At 37.6% G+C, this 26,121-nt stretch overlaps 1 protein-coding gene across 5 annotated transcripts in view; it reads left to right on the forward strand.

Annotated features, from left to right (window-relative positions):
* PTPN4 (protein tyrosine phosphatase non-receptor type 4) overlaps positions 1 to 26,121 on the forward strand; it is a 172,917-nt gene that overhangs the window by 40,873 nt on the left and 105,923 nt on the right. The window lies entirely within an intron of this gene.

The following is a 26,121-nucleotide window of genomic DNA, read 5'->3' on the forward strand; positions in this document are numbered from 1 at the left end:
TGTGTGTTTGTGTGTGTTTGTGCGTTTATCTTGCTTGGTATTCACTGAGCTTCTTAAATCTGTAGGTTGATGTCTTATAAAATTTGAAAACTTCTTGTCCTTTACAGATTTAAATATTGCTTCTGGCCCATTTTTTCTTCTCTCCTTCTGGACTCCATTACATCTGTTAGACTGTTTGACTACATCCCACATCTAACATATGTTCTATTTTGTTGTTTATAATTTCTCTCTGTGTTTTGAATAGCTATTAACTTGTTTTTGAGTCTGCTAATTCTTTTCTTTTGCTGTGCTTATTTTGCTGTTAAACCATCCAACAAATTCTTCTGTTTCACATATTATATTCTGCAGTTCTAGAATGTCAGTATGATCATTTTTATAGATTATAATTCTGTTTTGAAGTATTTTATATTTTAATCCATTTTCTCTGTTCTCCCTCTATTGTCTTTAATATGTAATCATAATTATTTTGAAGCCCTCACAGACCAAGACCAATATGTAGATCCCTTATAAGTCTGTGTATTTTTGTGGACTGCTTTGTCTCTTGATTATTAATCACTTTCCCTGCTTCATGTACCTACTAATTTAGCATCGTATGATTGATGTTGTGAGCGTAATGTAGAGCAGCAGATAGCAAACTGTGACCCATGGGCCAAATCCAGCCTGGTGGCTATTATTATGTGTCCCATGAAGCTGAGAGTGGATTTTACATTTTTACAGGTTTTTGGTTTTGTTGTTGTTGTTTTTTAAGAGAATGTGCAACAGAGACTGTTTATGGCCTTCAAAACCTAAACGTATTTACCTGCTGGTCCTTTATGGGAAAGGTTTGCTGACCCCTATTCAACCCCTAGTGTAGAAGCTCTGGACCATTATCTTCCTCTAAATAGCATTGAATTTTATTCTGGCAGCCAGTTAAATTGCTCATGGACCACTTTGATCCTGTGGAGACTTAGTTTTAGCTGTTGTTAAATAAGATAAGTCTGTTCTGGCTTTGTTCTCATTCCTAGGGCATGGGTTGTCTAGGGTCTCAACTAATTGCTTGGGTTATTCATCACGGTCTCTCTCCTCTGAGCCTGAACTCCGTTTCTTCGGAACCCTGCAGCCTCTGCAATCTTTGTTTAGCTAACAGCCTCCCAACAGCCATTCTCTGCTAGGCGTCTAGGAGTTTCGCCCTGTGCATGCACAGCCTAGGAGGCAGATGAGAGCCGGGGAGTTTTATGTAGATTTCTGTAGCTTCTTCCCTTTGACTCTTTCCTCTATAATAACCTGCCCCCGCCCCCAACCCAACTTACCTTAGCAACCCCAAACAATAATTTTAGTTTTCTCATCCTAGCAAGATAGCCACTCTGCTTGGGCTCCATTTCTCTACATCATGATTTGGAAAATGCCCTTAAGGAGAAAGCCAGCATGAATGTGGGATTTGATTAATCTGGTTCTCTTCTCTCAAGGATCATAGTGCTGTGTTGGGTGTTGTCTAATGCCTGCAAATAGTTCATTTTCTCTCTCTCTCTCTTTATCTTTGGTCCAGCTTTTGTAGATGTTTATAGCAGGAGGGTATACTAACACTAGCTACTCCATCATGACAAGACCAAGAATTCTGATTGTTTTGAAATGGGAATATATCTCTCATTACATAATAGTGGATTTTGATTTGAGAACATTTAACATATTGCTTGCTCTGTTCCTTGATCCACTGTTCAGTTAAGCCAAATAGAAGGACTCAGATCTCAATGAAAAATGGTAAATGTATGTGTCTTATAAAATCAGATTAGTCTAAGATATTATTGATTTGGTGAAGGGGATAAAATGGCACTTGCTTTCCAAAGAATGAGGCCCTAACAAGGTAGGCCAATGTCTTGTTCTTTTAGAAGATTTCAACTCAGGAGTCATCTGCCACATTTGAGATGCACCTTAACCCTAGGTGAGCTGGGCTCAGCTATTATCAGAGGAACTTTCTTTGGCTGATCAATTCTTAATAATTATTTAACAATTTTTTGTTTGTTGTTTACATATCCAGCATCTTTAAAACAATTTATAAATATTTTAACCCACAGTTTATTTCTTAACTGCCATATTCACAGTGTGCATGGAATACAGGGCTGGTATGCAGTACCTTCTGGCTTATTTCATATTCTTTGAGGGGACAATCATTTAAGTGTTTTTGCCATCATATAGGATATTTATATTGTACTGCATGTAAGGGCTGTCTGTATAGGCCGCTGTTTCCCAAGATTAATTTGATGAAACTAGGTGGTTAGCTGGGGGTCTACTTTCTCTCTCTTGTTCTATGTGTGTCTCTTTTGAAGTTGAATAGTATGCCCTTCTCAGATAGATGTGATCTGTTCTTTGGAAAAGGATGCATGACATAGGTCTGTTTCCCTGCTAGAACTAGCAAACAGGCTTTCAGTATTCATTGGAGTGGTGTTGGTGACCACAGAAAGAGATAAAGGTTTTTTTTTTGTTTTTTTAAAATTTTATTTATTTTGGGCTGCGTTGGGTCTTCGTTGCTGCGCGCAGGCTTTCTCTAGTTGTGGCGAGAGGGGGCTGCTCTTTGTTGCAGTGCATGGGCTTCTTATTGTGGTGGCTTCTCTTGTTGTGGAGCATGGGCTCTAGGCGCGCGGGCTTCAGTAGTTGCAGCACTTGGGCTCAGTAGTTGTGGTGCGTGGGCTTAGTTGCTCTGTGGCATGTGGTATCTTCCTGGACCAGGGCTCAAACCTGTGTCCCCTGCATTGGCAGGTGGATTCTTAACCGCTGCGCCACCAGGGAAGTCCCCAGAGATAGAGTTTTTGTCACATAAGTAAGCTACACGGCTCACTCTCTGATGCTCCACTGCCTGTGATACCTGTGATAGGCCCTCCCCTGGGTGATTCTCTGTTCTGAGTGCCCTGTGGACCCAAGAATCCCCCAGAGGAAGCCCAGTGTGACCCTCTGCCCAGAGGCTGATGTTGGTGCGTGTGGTTGGATTCTGCTGAGCACAATACTGTAGAAAGGAAATTGCTTTTCGGCTTTGTACCCATTTAGAATGTTATTCATAACTCAAGTTAGGTAGTTAAGTATCTATATATTAGAAATTTGGTTTTATATTAAAGGTAGCATCTGTTTAGCCTTATTTGAGTCTTTGCCCTTATTTAACATTATTTTTAATAAAAAAGACTAGAAATAATTGTGCTTCCAAAAGTTTAAAATAAAACAACCCTGGACTTGCATATATACACATGCATTGCATGTATACATACAGCAAAATTTATCACTTTCAAAAACCTTTATCTTGAAACTCTTTTCTCCTCCTGTTTGGGAATTCAGTATAGTAATATGTCTTCCTCTTCAATATTTTTCCTAGTAACTGGTTTTATGACTCTAATTTTTTCATTCACCTTTTGAATTCTACACATGATTTTTAATGTAACAGTTTGTTTAGTTTCCACAAAGAAAAGCAACAGCTGTGATATATGAGGAATTAGTAATACTGTTATGAAAAACATTTTTCTGAATGTACATACATTTCCTTTTGATGCTTCCTTTGATTTGTTTATAATAAACTTCAGAGTGTATAGTTTTTGCTGTTTCTTTTGCAGTTATTTAACTTTTTTCCCACGTAAAGGAAATCTGGAGAAGATAGGCCCTTAATTACATTTACTAGGTTCTTAAGTTTAGCACTAGGTTAATTTACAATTTTGGATTCACTATATATTTTTTTGATATCACTTAACTTTCTTCCTTAATTGACTTCATTGTTTACCTTTTTGTGATTATGCAAGGTAATTCACTGCTAAGCCACATAGTGTACTATGATTATATTTTGTTCTTCTAGAATTATCTATTGCCCCTTTTAAAAAAATCTGGTCAGTTTTCTTTCTGTAGGTTTTAGTTTTTTTCTTTTCCAATTGTATATGTATTTAAAGAGTCAAGTAGTCCTCCCTGTGTTACAGGGTGTATTACAAAGTAGCGGTCATCTGCCCCTGTCGTTATAGCACTTCCCTAGAAACAACTAGCTTAATTCTTTTTAGTAGATTCTTTTAGTATTTGCCTATATTATCTCTAAATACCGTGTCTGTGTTGCTACTACTTAATTTTTCAGTTTTAGGCATTGTCTGTTGGTTGCCCATTTAAAAAGATGAGAATTTAGTTCTCTTTTACCTCTAACCCCTACTTCTCATTTTATCAATATAATTGACTTTTATAATGTGTTTATGTTAGTATTCAGTGTATACAGTGTTATGTCTGTGTAAATGCTGTTCATAGCTGAGCCACATAACACATTATTCTTTTCTTTTGTGCGAAACTTCTTGGTTTTCACAGTTGGTGCTTTTCACTCCCCTTTCCTCCCTCCCTCCCTCTCTCCCTCCCTCCCTCCCTCCCTTCCTTTTCCTTTCTTTTTCTTTCTTTCTCTCTAGCCCCTTAGTTTCCTATATATATTATTAATTACCCCAAACTCTTTAATAGTTGCCTGAATCTTCTCTTAATATAGTCTTCATGTCAGATATTCTCTCAAATTCACCTTTTTGGAGAAATCCAAGAACCTTCTGACGTGCTCCTTTTTGGAGTGGTTGCTCTATACACTTGGTGTATAACTAGAGTCACCCATTGCCATTATCTTGTTTTGAAGGTTCATGTAGATTATTCACAAAATCCACTGGTTCCCATTGTGGCACTCCTCCCTATCCTCCACTGTGCCTGGTGTCCCTAGGTTTGCAACCACCTGTGTTTATCTTGGAATATCTCGGGGGAGGTGTACAGTCATTTAGCTCTAGTGGATGGAATTGGAAACGAGAGATATAACTCGTCCCGGCATGAATTTTCTACCACTTTCCTTCCAGATTTTAGCCTCATGCTTTCTTGTCACCTTTTCTGATACACATGCCTTCAGTTTCTGAGCCTTTGCCTGCGTCTGACTTTCTTCTTGCGGCTCCCTCTCTCTCTGGTATTTGGTGTTTAGCTCCACCGTCTCTTCCTGCTGCTCTCCATTTTTCTAGAATGTGTTCACATTTCTTTAACTGATATCTTCTCTCCTCTTTGTCTTTGTGGTTTTTATGTTTTTAATGTCTGTCCTTTTTTTCCCCCCCTCAATATAATGAGCTTTTCAGGGAAGAGCAAAGGTAAACACATGTTCAGTTATCACATTTACAGTAAGCTTAAACATTTTTTAGAAATACTGGTGTTTTTTTTTGAGCAGTTTTAGGTTCACAGCAAAATTGGGCAGAAGGTACAAGGATTTCCCATACGCCCCCTGCTCTCACACGTGCGTTGCCTCTTCCGTTTTCAGTGTCCCCACCAGAGTGGTACACATGATGAGCCTACACATCATAACCAAAAGTCCATAGTTTACATTAGGGTTCACTCTTGGTATTGTGCATTCTGTGGGCTTAGGCGTATGTAAAATGACATGTATTCACCATTTAAAGTGTCATACAGAGTAATTTCACTGCCCAAAAAATCTTCTGTGCTCTGCCTGTTCGGCCTATTTCCCCTCCTACAACCCCTGCAACCACGGAGCTTTTTACCCACTTCATAGTTTTGCATTTCCCAGAATGTCATACACTTGGAATTATACAGTATGTAGCCTTTTCAGATAGGCTTCTTTCACTTAGTAATATGCACTTAAGTGTTCTTCATGTCTTTTCATGCTTGGTAGCTCATTTCTCTTTAGTGCTGGGTTATTACTGTTGATTTATTATTCCATTGTTTGGCTGTACCACAGTTTATCTCTTCACCTACTGAAGGGCATCTTGTTGCTTCCAAGTTGTGGCAACTATGAATAAATCTGCTATAAACATTGTGTGCAGGTTTTCGTGTAGACATAAGTTCCGGTTTCCTTTGGGCAAGTACCAAGGAGTGTGATTCTGGATCTTATGGTGAGAATATGTTTAGTTTTGTAAGAAAATGCCAAAGTGTCTTCCGAAGTGGCTGTTCCATTTTGCATTCCCACCAGCACTGAATGAGAGTTCCTGTTGCTCCACATCCTCACCAGCATTAGGTGTTATCAATGTTAAGGATTTTGGTACTTTTGTAGGTCTGTTGTGGTATCTTATTGTTTTAATTTGCATCTTCCTGATGACATATGATGTGGAGCATCTTTTTCTATGTGTATTTGCCATCTGTATATTTTCTTTAGCGAGGTCTCTGTTAAGGTGTTTGGTCCATTTTTAAATCGTTTTTTTCCCCCCTTATTGTTGAGTTTTAAGAGATCTTTGTATATTTTGGATAATGGTCCTTCATCAGATGTGTCTTTTGCAATTATTTTGCCCTGTCTGGCTTTTCTGCTCATTCTCTTGACATTGTCTTATGCTGAGCAGAAGTTTTTTAATTTTAATGAAGTCTAGCTTATTGATTATTTCTCTCATGGATCATGCCTTTGGTGTTGCATCTAAAGAATCATCATCATATCCAAGGTCATTTAGGTTTTCTCCTATGTTATCTTCTAGGAGATTTATAGTTTTACCTTCTACATTTAGGTCTCTGATCCATTTTGAGTTAATTTTTATGAAAGGTGTAAGGTATGTGTCTAGATTCATTATATTTACATGTGGATGTCCATTTGTGGCAGGACTGTTGGCTGAAAAGACTATCTTTCCTCCATTGTATTGCCTTTGCTCCTTGATTAAAGATCATTTGACTATATTTATGTGAGTGTATTTCTGGGCTCTCTGTTCTGTGTATTCTTTCTCCAGTACCACACTGTCTTGATTACTGTAGCTTTATAGTAAGTCTTGAAGTCAGGTAGCATCAGTCCTCCAACTTTGTTGATCTTCGATTTGTGTCTTTTAAGAAATAGGTTCATTTCATCAAAGTTGTCAACTTTAGGAACATAAAGTTGTTTGCAGTGTTCCTTTATTATCTGTAGGATCTGTATTGATGTCTGCTCATTTCTGAAATTGAATATTTGGTAATTTGAGTCTTTCTTTTTTCAACTCTGGCTAAAAGGTTATCAATTTTATTGATCTTTTCAAAAAACTAGCTCTTGGTTTTGTTGAATTTGGTCAATTCTTTACCCCTTTTCAATTTCATTGATTTTCTTTTCCTATTCTTTCTTCTCTTGCTTTGGTTTAGTTTACTCTTAATTTTTCAAGGCAGAAGCATACATTATTTATTTGAGATCTTTTTTTTTTTTCTGTTTTAGGCATTTCATGTTATAAACATCTTAAAGCACTGATTTTGCTGTATCCTACAAAATGTCATATGTTGTTTTCTTCATATTCATTCCGATCAAAATATTTTCTAATTTTCCTTGAGACTTCCTCTTTGTTCCATGTATTATTTACATGTATGTTATTTAGTTTTCAGATATTTGAGGATTTTTCAGATATCTTTCTCTTATTAATTCCTATTTCAATTCCCTTATGTCTAGTGAACATACTTTGTATGACTTCAGTTCTCTTGAATTTGATAATGTTTGCTTTTATAAGGTTTATTTTAAATTTGGTAAGGTTTATGGCATGCCTTGGTGAATGTTACATGTGCACTTGAAAGTATATTCTGCTCTTTTTGTGTGGAGAGTTCTATAAGTGTCAATTAGTTTAGGTTGATTCATAGTGCTTTTACATCCTTACTGATTTTCTCTACTTTGCTCAAGGAAGAGTGTTGAAGTCTTTAACTATAATTGTGTAATTGAACACTTGTATATTTCTCTCTTCAATTGTTCAATTATACAATTATAGTTAAAGACTTCAACACTCTTCCTTGAATAATTACATTAGGTTCACTTCATGTATTTGTATTACTTAACCTTTTTTGTTGTATTACCCATTTATGACTGTTATTTTTTCTTGGTTATTTGACTCTTTTATCATTATGTAGTGTCCCTCTTTATTTCTGGTGATTTTCTCGTTCTGACATCTGTTTTGATAGTACAGTCCATCTTGCATTTGAGTAGTGTTTGCATGCGATATCTCTTTTCATCGTTTTTACTATCTGTGTACATTTTTATATTAAAGTGGATTTCTTATAGACAGCATATAGTTGGGTCTTTTTAAAAAGTACAATATTGTGATAGTCAATTTCTCTTAAAGAAATTATTGAATTGCAACATTGAATTTAGTCCTTCCATTTTTAAACTTTCCATTTGTCCCTCTTTTTTTTGTTCCTTTGTTCCTTCTTTCCTGCCTTTGGATTATTTGAATATGTTTAGTATTCCATCTTAATGTATCTGTTGGCTTCTTTTGTTTGTTGCTTTTTTGAGGTTGCTCTAGGGATTATAATATATATACTTATTTTTTACAGTCTACTTAGAGTTCATCTTTTACTCCTTTAACTAAACCTGGACTTTCATTTATATAGTTCCCTGTTCTCACCCCTCCTTTTTGGTTATAGTTGTCGTATGTAATACTTTTATATAGAATGAAAACTCCATAGACATAAGTTTTGCTTTCAATATTAAAGCATATTTTAAATAATTTAGCAGGAGAAAATAGTTTATTGTATTTACCCAGATATTTACCATTCATTTTGGTTGAAGTTCCAGATTTCCCTCCAGTATCATTTCTATTCAGTGAAGAACTTCCTTAGCATTTCTTTGAGAGCAAGTTTTCTGGCAATAAATTCTCTTAATTTTCCTTTATGTGAGAATGCTTTGAGTTGCCTGCTTTCATACCTGAAGGATATTTTCAGTGGATATAGAATTCCGGGTTGGTAGCTTTTTTCTTTCAGTACTTCAAATATGTAGTTCAGCTGTTTTGTGACTTCCAGTTTCTGATTCAAACTCTGCATTCATTCAAATAATTGTTTCCCTATGTGAAATGTGTTACTTTTTTTTGCAGTCTCCTTTAAGATTTTTAAAAATTTATTTTTAGTTTTTGGCAGCTTGCTTTTGACAGGTTTGGGCATGGTTTTATTTAACTGAGATTTTTTGAATCTTTAAATCTGTTTCACCAAATTTGGATACTTTTCTGTCATTATCTTTTCAGTTATTTCTTATGTACCATTTTCTTTCTCCTCTCCTTCAGGAACTCCAAAAATGTGAATTTTAATTTTGTCCTACACGTCCTGAGTCTCTGTTCATTTTTTATAAACTTTCTCTCTCTTTATTTCAGATTAGATATTTTGTTCATTTACTTTCAAATTGACTGACTCACCAATTATCTTCCTTCTGCTATTTAGCCCATTTGGTGAGTTTTTTATTTTAGATTCTGTATTTTTCAGTTCTAAAATTTCCATTTTACTCTTTTTAATAGTTTCTGTGTTTTGCAGAGAATTTCTATATATTCCTTCATTTTAAGAGTGCTTGCCTTCCTTACTTATGGAGGATGGTTATAATACCTGTGTTAAAGTCTTTGCCTGATAATTCCAACATCTGAATCATCTCAAAGTGCTTGTCAGTTGACTGTCTTTTCCCTTGAAAATTGTTCGGTTTTTCCTGGTTCTTAGTGTATCAAGTAATTTTTATTGTACCTTGGACATTTTGGAATATTATGTTGTGAGACTCTGTGCCCTGTTAAAATCCATCATATGATGTTGATTTTGTTGTTGCTGTTGTTATTTAGTGGGAGACTAACCTGGTTCTCAAATTCTGTCTCATGTTTTCTGGGCAGTAGTTCCAATGTCAATTCAGTTTTCAAAGCCTCTGCCATGCTGCTTGGGTCTGATCGTTGCCAGCAGTATTCGACGGTTAGTTTGAAGCTTGCATTGTAGTCCAGTTCTCAGAGTCATTGCTGTGTTTCTTTGGGGGTATTCTGCGTATGTACAGTTTTGGCATGAGCCCAGGACTTGTGTCAGTTTATACTCTCCTGTACTTTGCAGGCTTTTCCTCCACACTCTCTGGCTCCCAGCGGCCACTTTTCACAGTTACTCTAGCCAGAAGGACGAGGTTCTCTGAGTTTTAGCCTTCTGTATTGCTGTGCAGGATTGGGGCTGCCTTAGGGTGCAATGCTGAGAGAAGAGGAAAGAAAAAAACCAAAACCAAACAGAGACTACTCCCTACTCTTCCACAGACCAGGTACCTTTTTTCTGGTTCTCCTGTGCAAAGAGGTGGGTGTCCTCTTAGGGTTTCAGTTCCCACAGTCTCATCACCAGGGCTGGGCTTTTCTGGGACTGGGGTTGTCCCCGGGGAAGGCTGGTGGACAGGCACCCCGCCCCCCCCCCCCAAGTTGATAGGGCTCCTTTTCTGGTCCTCTTACCAGAAAATTGTGTTTCCCTGTCTCTCTCGCTGCCTGTGCTCACTGTGCCATTCTCTAGTGCAGCCCATCTTGGAGTCAAAGCAGAGGTACAGAAAGTTAAAGGAAAGAAAACATAGGAAGTTCACCATACTTCAATCTGTGATTTCTGTTTTCTCTCTATACCACCTGCTATAATTTACTGCTTGGATTTCTCATATAACTGCTTTTTGTAATTTTATCTGGAGTCTTAGTTGTAATCACTGGGAAAAGCAGCCTCTAGTGTGCTTGTGTCATACTGGTATACACCAGGAGCTGAAGATAAGTCTTTTTTTACTACATTATACCAAAGTAAGTTTTTCTTTGGCAGTTGTACAGGATCCTTCCTACTCACTTAGTTGTTTCTGTACGGTGACACCTGACTATCCTGTCAGCTTCTCATCTGTAGAAATTCTCTGAGAACTTAGTATGTTCTCCACCTTTCAACTTTCTTAACCTAGATGCCCTGTGAATATGCTTTTATTTTTAATAGTTTTGAATAATATTTAGGATATGTTCCTGCAGAAACAGGTTTTTTTCATGTATCCTACTTAATATTGCATTGGATAATTTTACTGGAATATGGCTCTCAATTGTAGCTTCGTATTAATATCTGTCAAGTGATAACTCATCTTTCATATAGGTGCTGTGTTATTCCCTCAGAGCTTTCACATCTGTTTTTGGTCCTTTTTTTTACAATGTGGTACAGCAATTATTTCTTTTATACAGATAGAGAATTCAAACCCAGGGATTTTGTGCCTTGCTCATAACTACATGCCAAGTAAGTGGTAGGACTAAGGCTAGAATCCTGGTCTTTGACTGTTCACACTGGTGTTTTATTTTTCACACCATCTGCTATCAGTTGAACAGTCTTCTGTTGCTTCTCCTTGTGATCAGTGACACAAATTTAAAATGTATTAAAACTGTGGTCATGAAAGATTGGAGATAAGTAGCCTCTGGTGCTGTTTTTCTTACATTTTTATATTTTATAAGACTTTAATGGTGAGGGCTTCCTTGGTGGCGCAGTGGTTAAGAATCCACCTGCCAATGCAGGGGACACGGGTTCGAACCCTGGTCCGGGAAGATCCCACATGCCACGGAGCAACTAAGTCCGTGTGCCACAACTACTGAGCCTGCGCTCTAGAGCCCGTGAGCCATAACTACTGAAGCCCACATGCCTAGAGCCCATGCTACGCAACAAGAGAAGCCACGCACCACAACGAAGAGTAGCCCCGGCTCGCTGCAACTAGAGAAAGCCCGCACACAGCAAAGAAGACCCAATGCAGCCAAAAATAAATAAATAAAAATAATAAAATTTTAAAAAAAAAGTGTCTTGCTCCTTAAAAAAAAAAAAAAAAGAATTTAATGGTGAGTTCTTAAGGAAGACTTACTGGAAGTTCACATTGCCTGCCCCACACCTCAATTTCATAGGTCTGTTGGGGCTCAGGAATCTGTATTTTAAATGCGTACACAAGGTGGTACTGATGCATGTAGTCTGGCCTTGCAGAGAAACAGTTGGGAGGGATGGAGACTGTGTGGCCTCATTAACATTCTATTATTAGCCATTCTTCATAGAGCACATTTTCTTGTTTGTTCATTGCATATACTAAATGGGACAGAATCAAAATTCATGTTAAATCCCAGCCATATTATACTTCTTTTTGCCATCACTCATAGAGTAGGGTTTTCTGTTTAGTATTTTTCTAAAACGGAATGAGAAACTAATCTGTAGTTTTTCAAGGGTAGTCTTTAGTAAGAGGTTTTGAGTCCAAATCCAGGACTGTAAATGTACCTCTTTAACAGTGATTTTCAAATAGGACTGATTTGGCAACGTCACAGCATTCTGGGTTGTTATAAAGTTGGGTGGGAGCTACTGGCATCTAGTGGGTAGCAACCAGGAACACTGCTAAATGTCCTAAAATGGACAGGACTTTCGTCCTCCCCCAACCCCCCACAATGAAGAATTATCTGACAAAAAAATGTCAACAGTGCCAAGGTTGGTTGAGAAACTATACCCTAAAGTTAATGTTTAATAAATATTTTTTGATGAATACATTAATTTTTAAAAGAATCTTCTCTTAGCTGTAATTTTCTACCAGTTAGGAGTTTTAACTTTTTTTTTTAAACACTGTTTTTTTAAAAAGAAATTATTTATTTATTTATTTATTTGGCTGCTCCGGGTCTTTAGTTGCAGCATGTGAACTCTTAGTTGCGGCATGTGGGATCTAGTTCCCTGACCAGGGGTGAAGCCGGGCCCCCTGCATTGGGAGTATGGAGTCTTAGCCACTGGACCACTAGCAAAGTCCCAGGAGTTTTTACTTTTGAAAGTTGAAAGAGTTAAAACATTTTGTTTTATCCCTAAAAACACCCACATACACAAACGTTTGCTTCCTAAGTTGATAGTTTGCATTGTGCATTTGCATATAATCACACTGTATAAATGGGAATGGCTAAATTAAGACAGATCGATGTGCAAATCTGTCATCTCCCTGTGAAAAAATCGATTTGAGTTCAGCTTTTAAAGAAGGCAAAATAGGAAAGTAGAATGTTTCAGGTATTAATTTTGAAGTAGGGGGTTTCTAATATGCAAAGAGTAAAATTTCAAGTTTCGTGTGCATCAGCAGTACATGAGAGTTCCCATTGGGCCATTTAATTGCTAGTTTTCCTTGGTTAAACAAAAAAATTTTCCCAATTTGAATGAATATGAACTGTTATTTCTTTGAGGGTTTTGGTAGTGTGTGAGGGGCAAAAATAACTTTTTATTTGAAGTATAGTATACATATAATAGAAATCAAATCTTAAATAAATGTAAGATTGGGACTTCCCTGGTGGTCCAGTGGTTAAGACTGCACTTCCACTGCAGGGGGTGCGGGTTCGATCCCTTGTCGGGAACTAAGATCCCACATGCCACACAGCGTGGCCATAAATGAATGAATGAATGAATGTAAGATTGATAAGGATCGCAAAGTGCAGTACTTCGTGAAACCACCATTGGCTCCAGTTGTAGAGTATCACCAATACCTTAGAAAGGTCCCTGTACTTCCTTCTTGTTAGTATGCATTCTTTGCCTAAAGTAGTCACTGCTCTGACATCTGTCACCACAGATGAGTTTGTTTTTTGAATGTTGTTAGGATAAACCATATGAATTGTTACATATATAGGCCATCATGTTAACAGCTTCATCTCTGGTTAAACATAAACATCTCTTTTCTTCCTCATTGCTGTATAGTACTCCATCTGTGGTGGCTAGTCTCCGAAGACAGTCTCGCACTGAACCCCACCTCCTGCTATTCACACCCGTGCAGTGTCCCTCACCCTTGAATCTTGCCTAGTCTTTGGGACTCCCAGGAAAAAGAAGCCTTCCACCTTCTAGATGGATCTCTTAGGACTCCCCCTCTGGAACAGTTCATCTCAGACTCTAGCTGTTGTGCTGTGAGAAGTCCATCCTATACGGAGAGGCCGTGTACACAGGCTCTCTGGTTAACAGCCGTAGCTGATCGTCCGGCCAGCCGTCCGCATCAGTTTTCAGCCACGCAAGTGGGCCGTCTTGTATGTCAGGTCCAGTCAGACTTCAGGAATTTAATAGCTGCCATCTAACTGCAATCAAACGTGAGAACCAAAGCTGGGCTCAGTCAAGCCACCGAAGCATGAGAGATATTAATACTTGAAAAAAAAACATTTTGGTGTGTTTACTGTATTAGCAATGGATAGTGAGACATCACTGCATTAGTATACGAAAATTTATCAAATTTACCCTTGGTTTGTTCATAGTTTAGGGCTGCTATGAATACTGCAGCTCTAAACAATTCTCGTACATGTGTATATTTGTGTTGGGCAGATATCTAAGAGTGGAAATCTGGATCAAGTGTTATGAAACAGTTTTCCGAAGTGGTTATATGTATGTACATTTTCACCAGCAGTTTATGAGATTTACATTTGTTCCACATTCACACCAACACTTGGCATTTAACTTTTTTTTAGCCATTCTGGTGCTTGTGTTATAGTATCTCATTGTGACCTTTCCTTCTACTAATGAATTTTTCCAACATTTGAAAAATAATATCACTCTCACGGCTCTTCCAGAGAATAAGAAGATTCATAACTCATTTTACGATACCAGCATAACTCTCATGTTAACAGCTAATAATATCATTATACAAAAAAGGAATATTATAGACCAGTCTGTCATGAACAAGAATTATAAAATTTCCAAACAGATTTTTAGCGAATTAAATCTGTAATGCACACACGCACACACACACTGTCATATAAATGTGTTAATACCAGGTTAGGTTTATTCAAAGAATGAGATGTAAAATAAAGGAGAAAAACCATATAATCATTTTCTTCAGTGTATAAAGCAAACAAAAAACAACAAAACAAAACAAAACTTAGTGCACTAGAAATAGAGAAGAATTTCTGTTAACTTATGAAGGGTGTTTACAAATATCCTAAGGCAGACATCATACCTAGAAATGAAATACTGAAAATTTACCCCTGAAACTGGAAACAAGACAAGAATGTCCACTATCACCACTTCATTCTGTGTGTGTGTTTTTTTCCATATAATTATTGATTATTTAGGTTTCTAGCACTTACCTCACTTTGTAGTTCATCAATAATCTGGTTTCCCTTTGCTAAAGTCTCCTATGAAGGAAGATTTATCAGTTTTTCCTTATAGGGCCTTTCAGCTTTTTGTACTATGTATTTTTTAACATCTTTATTGAGATGTAATTCACATTTAAAATATACAGTTCATTCTTTTTAAGTGTATAATTCAGTGGGTTTTGGGGTATATTTTTTGGTATTTACAATATTTTTAAATGTTGTAATATACATACAAAACATACAATTTATTACCACTTTAACCATTTTTAAGTGTATAGTTAAGTGGCATTAATTACATTCACACTGTTGTTCAGTCATTACCACTGTCTATTCCAAAACTTTTTCATCACTCCCAACAGAAGTTTTGTAACCATTAAGCAATAACTTCCCATTTTCCCTGACCCCAAAATCTATGAATTTGCCTGTTCTAGATATCTCATATAAGTAGAACTATACAATATTTGCTGTTTTTGGAAGAATGTCTATTCAAACCCCTTGCTCATTTTGTAATTATCTGTCTTTTATTGTTGAGTTGTAAGAATTCTTTTTATATTCTGGATTCAAATCACTTATCAGGTATACAATTTGCAAATTTTTTCTCCCGTTCCATAGGTTGTCTTTTCACTTTCTTAATGGTATCCTTTGAAACACAAAAGTTTTAATCTTTGATGAATTATACTTTATCCTTTTTTCTTTTGTCACATGTGCTTTTGGTATCATATCTAAAATACCGTTGCCTGATCCATGATCACAAAGATTGTTTTCCTCTAAGACTTTTTTAGTTCTAGCTATTAATTTAGGGCTGTGGTTCATTTGGAGTTCATTTTTTATTTTTTATGTTTTTTTTATAGGGGTCCAATTTCATTATTTTGCATGTAGATATCCAGTTTTCCCTACACCATTGTTTGAAAAGACAGTTCATTCCCATTTAAATTCTTGATACCCTTGTCACAAACCAATTCACAATACTCTCTTCTATTCCAATATCTATCCTTATGTGAGTGAGTACCGTTTTGTTTTGATTTCTGTAGTTTCATTGTTTTAAAATTGGGAATTGTGAGTTCTCCAACATTTGTCCTTCTTTTTCAAGATTGTTTTGGTACGTACACATTTAAGGTTGCTGTGTCTTATTGGTGGACTGGCCCTTTTGTCATCATATAATGTCCTCTTTGTGTCTAGCATTTTTTTCCTCTGAGGCTCACTTTATCTAATATCAGTATAGGCACTCCTCTCTTTTGGTTAATGTTTACATGGTATATCTTTTCTATCATTTACTTTCAACCTACCTATATTTTTATATTTGGAGTTTCTTGGAGACAGCATATAACTGGGTCATTTTTAAAATATGCTCTCTACCAATCTGTTTGAGTCCTGGTTGAAAATTGATTTCCTCCAGAGAAGACTTTTATTTGCTTTTGCCAGTCACCTGGGGGCACTATCATCCCAGGGCCACGTTTAAGTTTATTGTTTAACTTGGGGTTCTCAGGCCACATTGTAGCTGAATTCTGACCAGATAGGCAAGTTTTATTTTTACTTTTTTATTTCTTGCTTTGTTTTCCTATGCTATTCTGCATGGCATGACTTTTTTGTTGTTCACTTTTACTCTGTAAGTATAACCAATATAAAGTTTGTGTGTCTCTTGTTATATTTCCATCTTGAAGAGTCCCTGGTATCACTTCTGATTCCTATGTATCCTGTGGTCAAAGTAGAAGCTAGAAAATTTAAGGGCTAGAAACTGACTTTAACATTTCTGAATAGCTAGGCTTCCTGATTTCACTTTGTTTTGGATCTTTGTTTCTACCTTTTTAAAAAATACTAGCTCGGGGCTGCCCTGGTGGTGCAGTGGGTAAGACTCCGCACTCCCAATGCAGGGGGCCCGGGTTCCATCCCTGGTCGGGGAACTAGACTAAGAAGTCCGCATGCCACAACTAAAATCCTGCGTGCTGCAACTTAAGACTCAGTGCAGCCTAAATAAATAAACAAACAAACAAACACATACATGCATACTAGCTCAGTAACAGATTAAAACAAAAAATTTTCTGAAAGTTTTTACCTAGTAATTTAGCTGCATTTCTATGGATTTTTCTAGAGTTTATAATTTCCTTTACTACCAGAAATAGAAGTCATATTTATGTACTATTTGCACAGAAAGTTTTTATTTCATAGTCACATATTCTGATGGTGTATTCTCATCCAAGGAGGTGATCAAAGTCTATACTCTAATAGGAGTCTGAAGAAGTTCACTGTTAGAAGTCACTATATGCCTTTGGCCTGAACATTATGGAAGTAACTCCTACAGCCTTTTAAACTTTCTGACCTGACTAACCTATTACATAATTGGATTTTTTTCTTATGTGAAAATACTTGTTGTTTTCATCTTCAGGAGAGCATCTTTAGAAATAAGGAATCTTAGAACCACAAGGGACCTCAGAGATCATCTAATCTAGTTGTTGCAGACATTTTAAAAAAAGAAATCCTTCATATCACTATGTCAATGTACCTGAAACTAATATAACGTTATATGTCAATTATACTTCAATTAAAAAAAATATGGAATCCTTTCTTCCCCCGTGATGACACACACGCATGCACGCACACACGTCTGTGTAAGTGTGGTGGGTGTAATGGTCAGTTACAGTTACTGTGGTTGAATCAGGATGCTCAAATTTGCCTTTCTTGGACTCTTCTCCCTCAACACACCAGCCCCTAACCCCGAGTACACTCACTGAGCCCTAAGCACTGCACAGGATAGTTCTGTAACTCCTGACCTAGTCTATCCCGTAAGGTAAAGCTGGCCAAGTAGAAACAAAATTCACCCAAGACTACATACTCACTGGCCAAATAAGGACTTGGCCTGACCGTTTGCTATTTGCATTTTACCATTCTACCCTCAGGAGGACTTACCCTGCCGCAGGTCTGTAGGGCGGCTGCTTGGCGTTTCCTGCAAACTTATCTCTAACGCAGCTGTCCTGTGCTTGGCCTGCAGCAAGAATCTCGGTTTTGCCTGGCAGTTGTTATTGACTTACAGTTCTGATGATAAAGCTAAATAAGTTCTGTTAGGGACAGCCTCTTCATCTTTAGAGGAACTATTTCCAGTAAGTTTGTTTCTCTGCAGATGTACTTGTGTGTTTTAGAGTTTCCCTCAAATGCCTTGTTCTCTAACTGGACCTCTTGTGAAGTAAGAAAAACTGAAGGACCAGGAATGCTTGCAAAGGGACTTAAAAACCAATATACTTAAAAATTTTTTTTCTGTAGACTGTTTTACCATTCACTCATTCAGCTAACCAAATATTTGTTGATTGCCTTCTTTGGCAGTAAGTGTTCTACCTACTAGGGATTTTGGTACATGTCAGGGTTCTCTGTTAGCTGCTCTCTTGCTCTTTCTTCTGACCCTGGGCAGTCTCATCTGCGTCATGGCTTCAGTATTTGTTTTACTTTCTGTGATTGAGGTATAGTCTTTGCCCTATGAGAGAGGCCTCCAATTTCTTGGCCACACCATCCTGTGATTTAAAATTTGTGACAAAGAATTGGGATGCGTGAGAAATGCTGGCAACTTCCCCCTCCTGCAGAGAAGCCATAACCCTTGACTGGGATGTGAGGGTAGAGGGATTCCCAATTTCTTGGCCACACTTTTCTGGAGCAGAGATTACATAGTGTTGGTCTGGGCGGAAGAGAGAGGAAGTGGATAATGGCTCAAGTGCCACGGACTCTCACTATTTTTACCAAGACTTAGTAGACTGTCTTGGATAAATACTGTTTCGTACCCTTAGGACAGTTCCCCAAGACTTTAAATTCTTGGGTTTTTAAATTATTTTCACCAGCAATAGTTGTTTTGCTGGGGAGCAGGTCCATGGCACTACTTTCTGGGCATCACTACGCGATTGACTCTTGAGCACTGAACCAGCCTTGCACCTCTGGAAATTCCATTTAGTCATTCTGTATCATCCTTTTGAGATACTGCTCAATTCCATCTGCTAATATTTTATTAAGGAATTTTACGTCTATGGTCCTATGAAGGATATTTGTAGTTTTTTTTTTATACTTTCTTTGTCCAGCTTTGATATCAGGGTTATACTGGTTTCATAGAGTGAATTGATTGAGTACATTAGGTAGATTTGTTCTTAATTCTTGTTTAAATGTTTCCTAGAATTTTCCAGTGAAAACATCAGGTCCAGGAGATTTCATTTTGGGGGAGGTTTTTTAAAGTATTTCGTAAGTATCTGTTTCATATTAGGTGAATTTTAGTATGTTTTTGCTTTTTGAGGAATTAGTTTATTTCATCCATGTTGTCAGGTTTATCTGTGTAGATTTGTTTCTACTATTTACTCACCTTGTAAATGTTTTTGGAGTGTGTAGTGAAATCCTCAGTTATAGCTCTGTAGCTGGTCATTTGTGTCTCCTCTCTTTTCATTACTCTTGCTAGAAGTTTGTCAACTTTATTGATTTTCCAAAGAACCAGATTTCCGTAGATTTCTGCTTTTACCTATATTGCTCCCTTCCTTCTGTTTATTTTGCTGTTTTTCTGGTTTTCATTAGGAGGGAGTTTAGGCTATTGATTTGAGACCTTTCCTTTTTACCCCCTGAGTCCTCTTTATCCCATAGGTTATTTAGAAATGGGTTCTTTTTTTTCCCCAGGTGTTTAGTTTCTAAATTTTCCTTCCTATCTTTCTGTTACTGTTTTCTATTTTGATTTAATTATGGTTATAGACCATGCTCTGTATGATTTCAGTTTTCAATTTAGTAAGGTTTGTTTTATGACCCCAGGTATGATCTGCCTTATGGATGTTCCATGGACACTTGAAAAGAATGGGTGTTCTGTTGTTGAGTAGAGTGTCCTATAAATGTCAGTTAGATCCTGTTAATGTATCGTTGAGTTCTTCTATATTCTTGCTGATTTTCTGTTTAATAATTCTAGAAATTGCTTAATTGTTGACATCTCTAGTTATGCCTTTTCTATTTTCTACTTTTCTTCCCATTCTATTAATTTTTGTTTCATTAATTTTCCAGCTATGTTCTTTAGTGTGAGAACATTTTGTAATGTTCTTTTTTCCCTTGGTAAAGTTACTTGCTCTCAAGCCTACTTTTTATTTATTTATTTATTTATTTGTTTGTTTGTTTGTTTATTTATGGCTGTGTTTGGTCTTCGTTTCTGTGCGAGGGCTTTCTCCAGCTGTGGCAAGCGGGGGCCACTCTTCATCGCGGTGCGCGGGCCTCTCACTATCGCGGCCTCTCTTGTTGCGGGGCACAGGCTCCAGACGCGCAGGCTCAGTAATTGTGGCTCACGGGCCTAGCCGCTCCGCGGCATGTGGGATCCTCCCAGACCAGGGCTCGAACCCGTGTCTCCTGCATTAGCAGGCAGACTCTCAACCCCTGCGCCACCAGGGAAACCCAAGCCTACTTTTTAAAATTAATGTTTACATGGTGTATCTTTTTCTATATCCCTTTACTTTCAAAACTCATGTATATATTAATATATTTGAGGTAAATTTCTTTTAGATAGTATATAGTTGGATCATGGTTTTTTCCCTACTCTGTCAATCTCAGCCTTTTACAATAAACGACAAGGTCCTACTCTATAGCACAGAGAACTATTCAACATCCTATGATAAACCATAACAGAAAAGAATATTAAAAAAAGAATGTATGTATATGTATAACTGAATCACTTTGCTGTGCATCAGAAATTAACGTAACATTGTAAATCAACTATACTTCAGTAAAAAAAAACTCTGCCTTTTAATTCATGTATTTAGACCATGTATTATACTTTCCTGTAATTATTATTATGTTAGAGTTTAAGTTTGCCATTTTATTACTTGCTTTCTGTTTGTTATGTTTTTCATTTGTTTCCTTTTTCCTGCCTTTCTAATAGATTATGTGAACATTTGCTGGATTTCATTTTTATTTATTTTAGTGTTTTTGAGTAACTCTTTGGGTAGGTTTTCTTTTTGTTTGATCTTGGGGTTTTTTTTTGGTGGTTGCTCTTGTTATTACATTTTACATATATAAATTATCATAGAATATTGGTAACAACATTTTACCTTGAATGACGTATAGAAAACTTATCTACCTTTAGGTACTTTTACCTTCCCACCTTTATAATTGTCTCAGTTTTTTTCTGTACACACATTTGGCAGCATATCAGATAAAGTTCAGTTTTTTGCTTTAACCATCAAACATAATTTAATTTAGTACTGAAGAGGATAGGCTTCTATATTTTCCTCAGTTTCTCCCATTTCATTGCTCTTCCTTCTTTTCTGTTTTTCCAAGTTTCTTCATGTTATTATTTCCTTTCTGGTTGGAGAAATTCTTCTAGGCATTCTTTTAGTGGTAGTCTATTGGTGATAAATTCCCTTAACTTTTCTTTTTTTCTGAGAATGTCATTATTTACCCTTCATTGCTATGCAATATTTTCTGTTAACAGCGAATTCTGGGTTGATAGTTCTTCTCTTTTAGCACCTAGAAAATGTTGTACCATTTCCTTCTGGTCTTATGGTTGCAGATGAGAAATCTATTCTAATTGAATTGTCATTCCCTATAGGTAAATTCTTTTTTCTAGTTGCTTTCAAGATTTTTTCCTCTTTCTTTTGTTTTCAGTAGTTTGATTATGATGTATCTTGGGTGGATTTGTTTGGATTCATTTTGATTGAGGTTCACTTGGATTCTTGAATCTGTGTTTTTGCTTTCTGCTAAATTTGTGAAAATCTCAGCGAATGTTTCCTCAAGTATTTTGTCATCCTGAAGCTCTTTCTCTTCTCTCTTAGGGACTCCAGTGCCATGACTGTTATACCTTTTTTTGTTGTCCCACAGGTCTCTGAGGCTCTGGTCATTTTTTTTTTTTTTTTAGTCTAACTTCTCTGTTGTTTAGATTGGGTAATTTCTATCGATTTGTCTTGAAATTCATTGATTCTCTTCTTTCTCATCTTCGTTCTTCTATTGAGCACATCCAGTCAGTTTTCATTTCATTACTATATTTTTTAGTTATATAATTTCCATTTGGTTCTTTTATATCTTCAGTTTTTTGCAAAATATTCTATTTTTTAAACAACCTTTATAATGGCTCATTGAAACATTTATGTGATGGCTGCTTCAAAACACTTGTTGTGTTAATTCCAACATCTGAGTCATGTCAGTGTTGGTGTCTGTTGATTGTTTTTTCTCATTCTAGTTGAGATTTTCCAGGTTATGATTAGTGATTTTAGGTAGTATCCTGGACATTTGGGGCAATGTATCATGAGACTCTGGATTATACTGAATCTTCTCCGTAGCAGGGAGTCACTCTGGTGTAGTATCCAGGTCCTGGCCTGCCTTTGTGGGTTGTGGTTCTAATGACAATCTGGTTTCCAGAACCTTTGCATTACTCTTTTGGTCTACTTCGTGTGTGTGTGTGTGTGTGTGTGTTTTATCTAGAGACCTTACTGAAAGTTTTGCACGTATTCCACACTGTAATTGAGTTTTAAACCTTTGCTCTTTTAATTTTGGTCAGTTTCACTTGTGGTTCCTTACTTGGATTTTACTTCAAGGTTTAACTGTCCCTTTTTCTAGCTACCTCCTCTCCCAAATCCTCCTGTTTATTTCCGTTTGGCAGATGCCACCTGCTGCCGCTGGGTGGTGGTGGGAGTGGAAATCTAGGCTTCCCTCTCAGCTTCTGTCACCGCCCCCATGGGGCAGTCTGAGCACTGCCTGTTAGCACTAGGCTGAGGTTCCGACTGCACACTCAGCTTCTGCTGATACCACCCCTGGGAGAGACTGTGTATTGCAGCGTGCTGTTGGCTGGCAGAGAGTAGAAGAGCAGGCTTCCCCCTTGCTGCCAGCAGTACCAGGAGGCACATGGAACCCCAGGCCCCTGCTTGGTTTCCATGGCGCTGCTGGAGACGGACTCAGTTTTTTTCCACTGGCTTTGGCAGGATTGGAGTCAGCATTGTTAGTAAGGTTTCTGTCCTGCTTAGAGACTCTTTTCCTGGTCATTTGCTTGAGAAAGCAGGCTTTTTTGGTCTCTTTCCATCGGGCCTATTGGTATTTCTGGGTTGTAGGATTCTCCAGTACCAAGTCTATGGTATGTGCGAGGTAAAAAGAAAACTTGATTGAGAGTCTAGAAATAAACCCCTACATGTATGGTCAACAGATTTTCAACAAAGTTACCAGGAGCATTCAGTGGGGAAAGAATAGTTTCTTCAACCAGTGGTGCTTGGACAATTGGATATGCACATGCAAAAGAATGAAATTGCATTCCTACCTAGGTTATATACCTACCATATACAAAGATAAACTCAAACAGGCTGAAGGAACTACATGTAACATGTAAAAGTATAAAACTTTTTGAAGAAAATATATGGATAATTCTTTATGACCTTGGATTTAGCAATGAATTCTTAGATATGACACTGAAAGCACAAGCATCAAAAGAAAAACATGAATAAGTTGGGCTTCAGAAAAATTTAAAACTTCCGTGTATACAAGTATGTGAACAAGAAAGTGAAAAAACACCTATGAAAAGGGATAAAAGATTTGCAAATCATATATCTGATAAGGGTCTAGCATCTAGAATATAAAAAGAACTCTTAACGCACAACAACGGAAAGATTATCGACCCACTTTAAAAAATGGGCAAAAGACTTTATTAGACATTTCTCCAAAGATATACAAATGGCCAACAAGCACATGAAAAAAATGCTCAGCATCATTAGTCATTATAGAAATGCAAATCAAAACCACAGTGAAGTACCACTTCATACCCAGTGGGACGGCTTTAATCAAAAGAATAGAAAATAATAAATGTTGGCAAGGATGTGGAGCAATTGGAACCCTCATGCATTGCTGGTGGGAACATAAAATGGTACAGCTGCTATGGAAAAGAGTTTGCTGGTTCCTCAAAAAGTTAAACAGAATTTGCATATGATCCATTGATTCCACTTCTGTGTGTATACCCAGAAGACCTGAGAGCACATACTCAAACAGATAACTTGTACGCCTTTACCAAAAGGTGGAAGTATCTCGGGTGGCCCCAGCCTGCAGTGGCTTGAAGCAGGATTTTGGTTCTCCAGCCAGAGATTGAAGTCAGGCCGTGGCAGTGAGAGCGCTGAATCCTAGCCACTAGGCCAGTGACCAGTGACAAGGGCCTGGCCTGTCAGCTGTGTAGAAATGAATTTCCACAAAGAGACAGAAAGTAGTGAAACAAGTAAAGTGTTTATTAGAGGGAAAAAGGGTACGTGTGGATAGACACACAGGTGGGCTCAGAGAAAGAGCTGTGCCCTTGTGGTAGTTTGAATCACTTTTATGGGGCATTTCTTCTGGGTTTCCTCTGGCCAGTCATCTTGCTTTGCCTGGCCCTTGAGTCCGTATTTGGTTTATCTCAGGGTCCTCCCCTGCGTGTGCGCGTATCTCTTAGCCAAGGTGGATTCTAGCAAAGAGGCCTGTGGGTAGGTTGACATCACCTCCTATGGGTGGCGTCCCCTCCCCTTTGACCCCCGAGGAGCCGTTCTGCGCGTGTGTCGTCAGGAAGGCCTCTTTGACCTCGAGAATGAGGAATGGGGTCTCTTTATCTCTGATCTGGGCAGGACTCAGCTCTTCTCTGCTCCCGCTATTATCTTTGTCTTGGAGTATCTGTCCACAGGGGACAGACTCCAGCTGCGCAGCTTGGGGCCTATCTATCTCCTGCCTCAGAAACAACAGTACCCAAAGGGTGGAAGCAACCCAGATGTCCATCAACTGATAAACAAGTTGTGATATATTCATATAATGGAATATTATTTAGCCACATAAAGGGATTAGATGTGGATACATGGTACAGCATGGAACCTTGAAAACATTAATGCTGAGTGAAAGGAGCCAGACAGAAAAGGTCACATGTTGTTCAATTCCATTTATATGAAATATTCACAATAAGTAAATCCATAGGACAGAAAGCAGATGAGTGGTTGCCAGGGCCTGGGGCAGGAGATGCTGTTCAATGGATGTAGTACAGTATTCTTTTGGTGTGATGAAAATGTTCTGGGACTAGGTAGAAATGATGGTTGCACAGTATTGTGAATGCACTAAATGCAGAAGGATTGCACACTTTTAAATGGTTAATTTTACATTTTGTGAATTTTACCTCAATAAAAAGAAATGGAAAGAAAACCCAAGGAGTTCCCTAGCCAGGCTGCTACTTTTATCTTTCAGAGTTAAAAAATTTTTTTCTGCATTTTGTTGTTGCTGTTCGTTGGTTTCACTCAGCTGGAGGTATAGGGAGAAATGCATCTACTCCATCTTGTCTCTAGAAGAGTACCTTAGGCTCACCTTAGCAGCTTTTTAAAAAGACTAATGCTCCATCTCCATCCTGGGCCAATTTAATGAGAATGGGAGATGAGTGGGGGAGGTGAGTTGCATCAGTACAAAAAATGTTCACAGGTTGTTCAAATGGGGAACACCATTGTGAAGCATTGTTTGAGGCACATACTTCCTGCCATTGATGAGTTTTGGAAATAGCTGTTTGACACACTGAGACGTGAAGGGAAGCCCTTTACAAGGAAGGTCGTTCTTTTGAACATTGTCATCTGCAGGTATGAATTTTGAAATAGCTCTGACCATCTCACTAACAGCCTATGAATGCAGCTGACAGCAGGAACGTGGATTAGATGAAAGAAACCTGGTACTTGATTATGCTGTTCATCTGCTGAACTAGCCAACTCCGGAGTCTGTTGTATCTCTCTGCTTTCTACTGTATGAAAAGAAATACTTATGTCCTTATCGTTTCAGCTCTGAGTTTTGATTCTAACTTGTAGCTGGAAGCTACCAAACTGTCATAGCTATTGAGAGGCAAAATTGGTGGAAAAATACACCACTATTCACTAATGTGTTTTCCTAGTATTTGTCTCATATAAATAACACTGCACTGAATGTATTGGGGTGTATAGCTGCTTCTCCCAAAGTTGGATCTTATTTTTCACTCAGGTCAGGATGACAGAAGTAGCCAGTATTGTTACTGCTCTCGCTAATGTTTCCAGAGTGCTTTCCCAGCAGATGATACCTGTCCACAGTGTTAGCAGTGTTAGGTTGTTTTTTTTTTTAAATTTAATTTAATTAATTTATTTTTTATAAAGCAGATTCAGCATTAGGTATTTTTTATCTTACTCACTGGGTTTTACTTTTTGGATTCTTGTGTGTTCATGGTGTGTCATTATGGTTTCCCACTGTGACTTCTTTTATTGCTGAACATGTTAGCAGTTTCTCCATGTTTTCAGTGATTAGCTACATTTCTTTTTAGGAAAGTTCCAACCATGCCCTTTGTGCCACAGCTTGGTAGCTACGGAACTTAGGGAAGCCACAGCATGATGCCCACATGATAAAATTGGTGTGAGATTGAAAAGAGATCTTTTCCTAAAGTTCTCTATATTCGTTGATAATTAGAATG

This window comes from Balaenoptera musculus, chromosome 7 (assembly GCF_009873245.2).
Source record: "Balaenoptera musculus isolate JJ_BM4_2016_0621 chromosome 7, mBalMus1.pri.v3, whole genome shotgun sequence".
Lineage (NCBI taxonomy): Eukaryota > Metazoa > Chordata > Mammalia > Artiodactyla > Balaenopteridae > Balaenoptera > Balaenoptera musculus.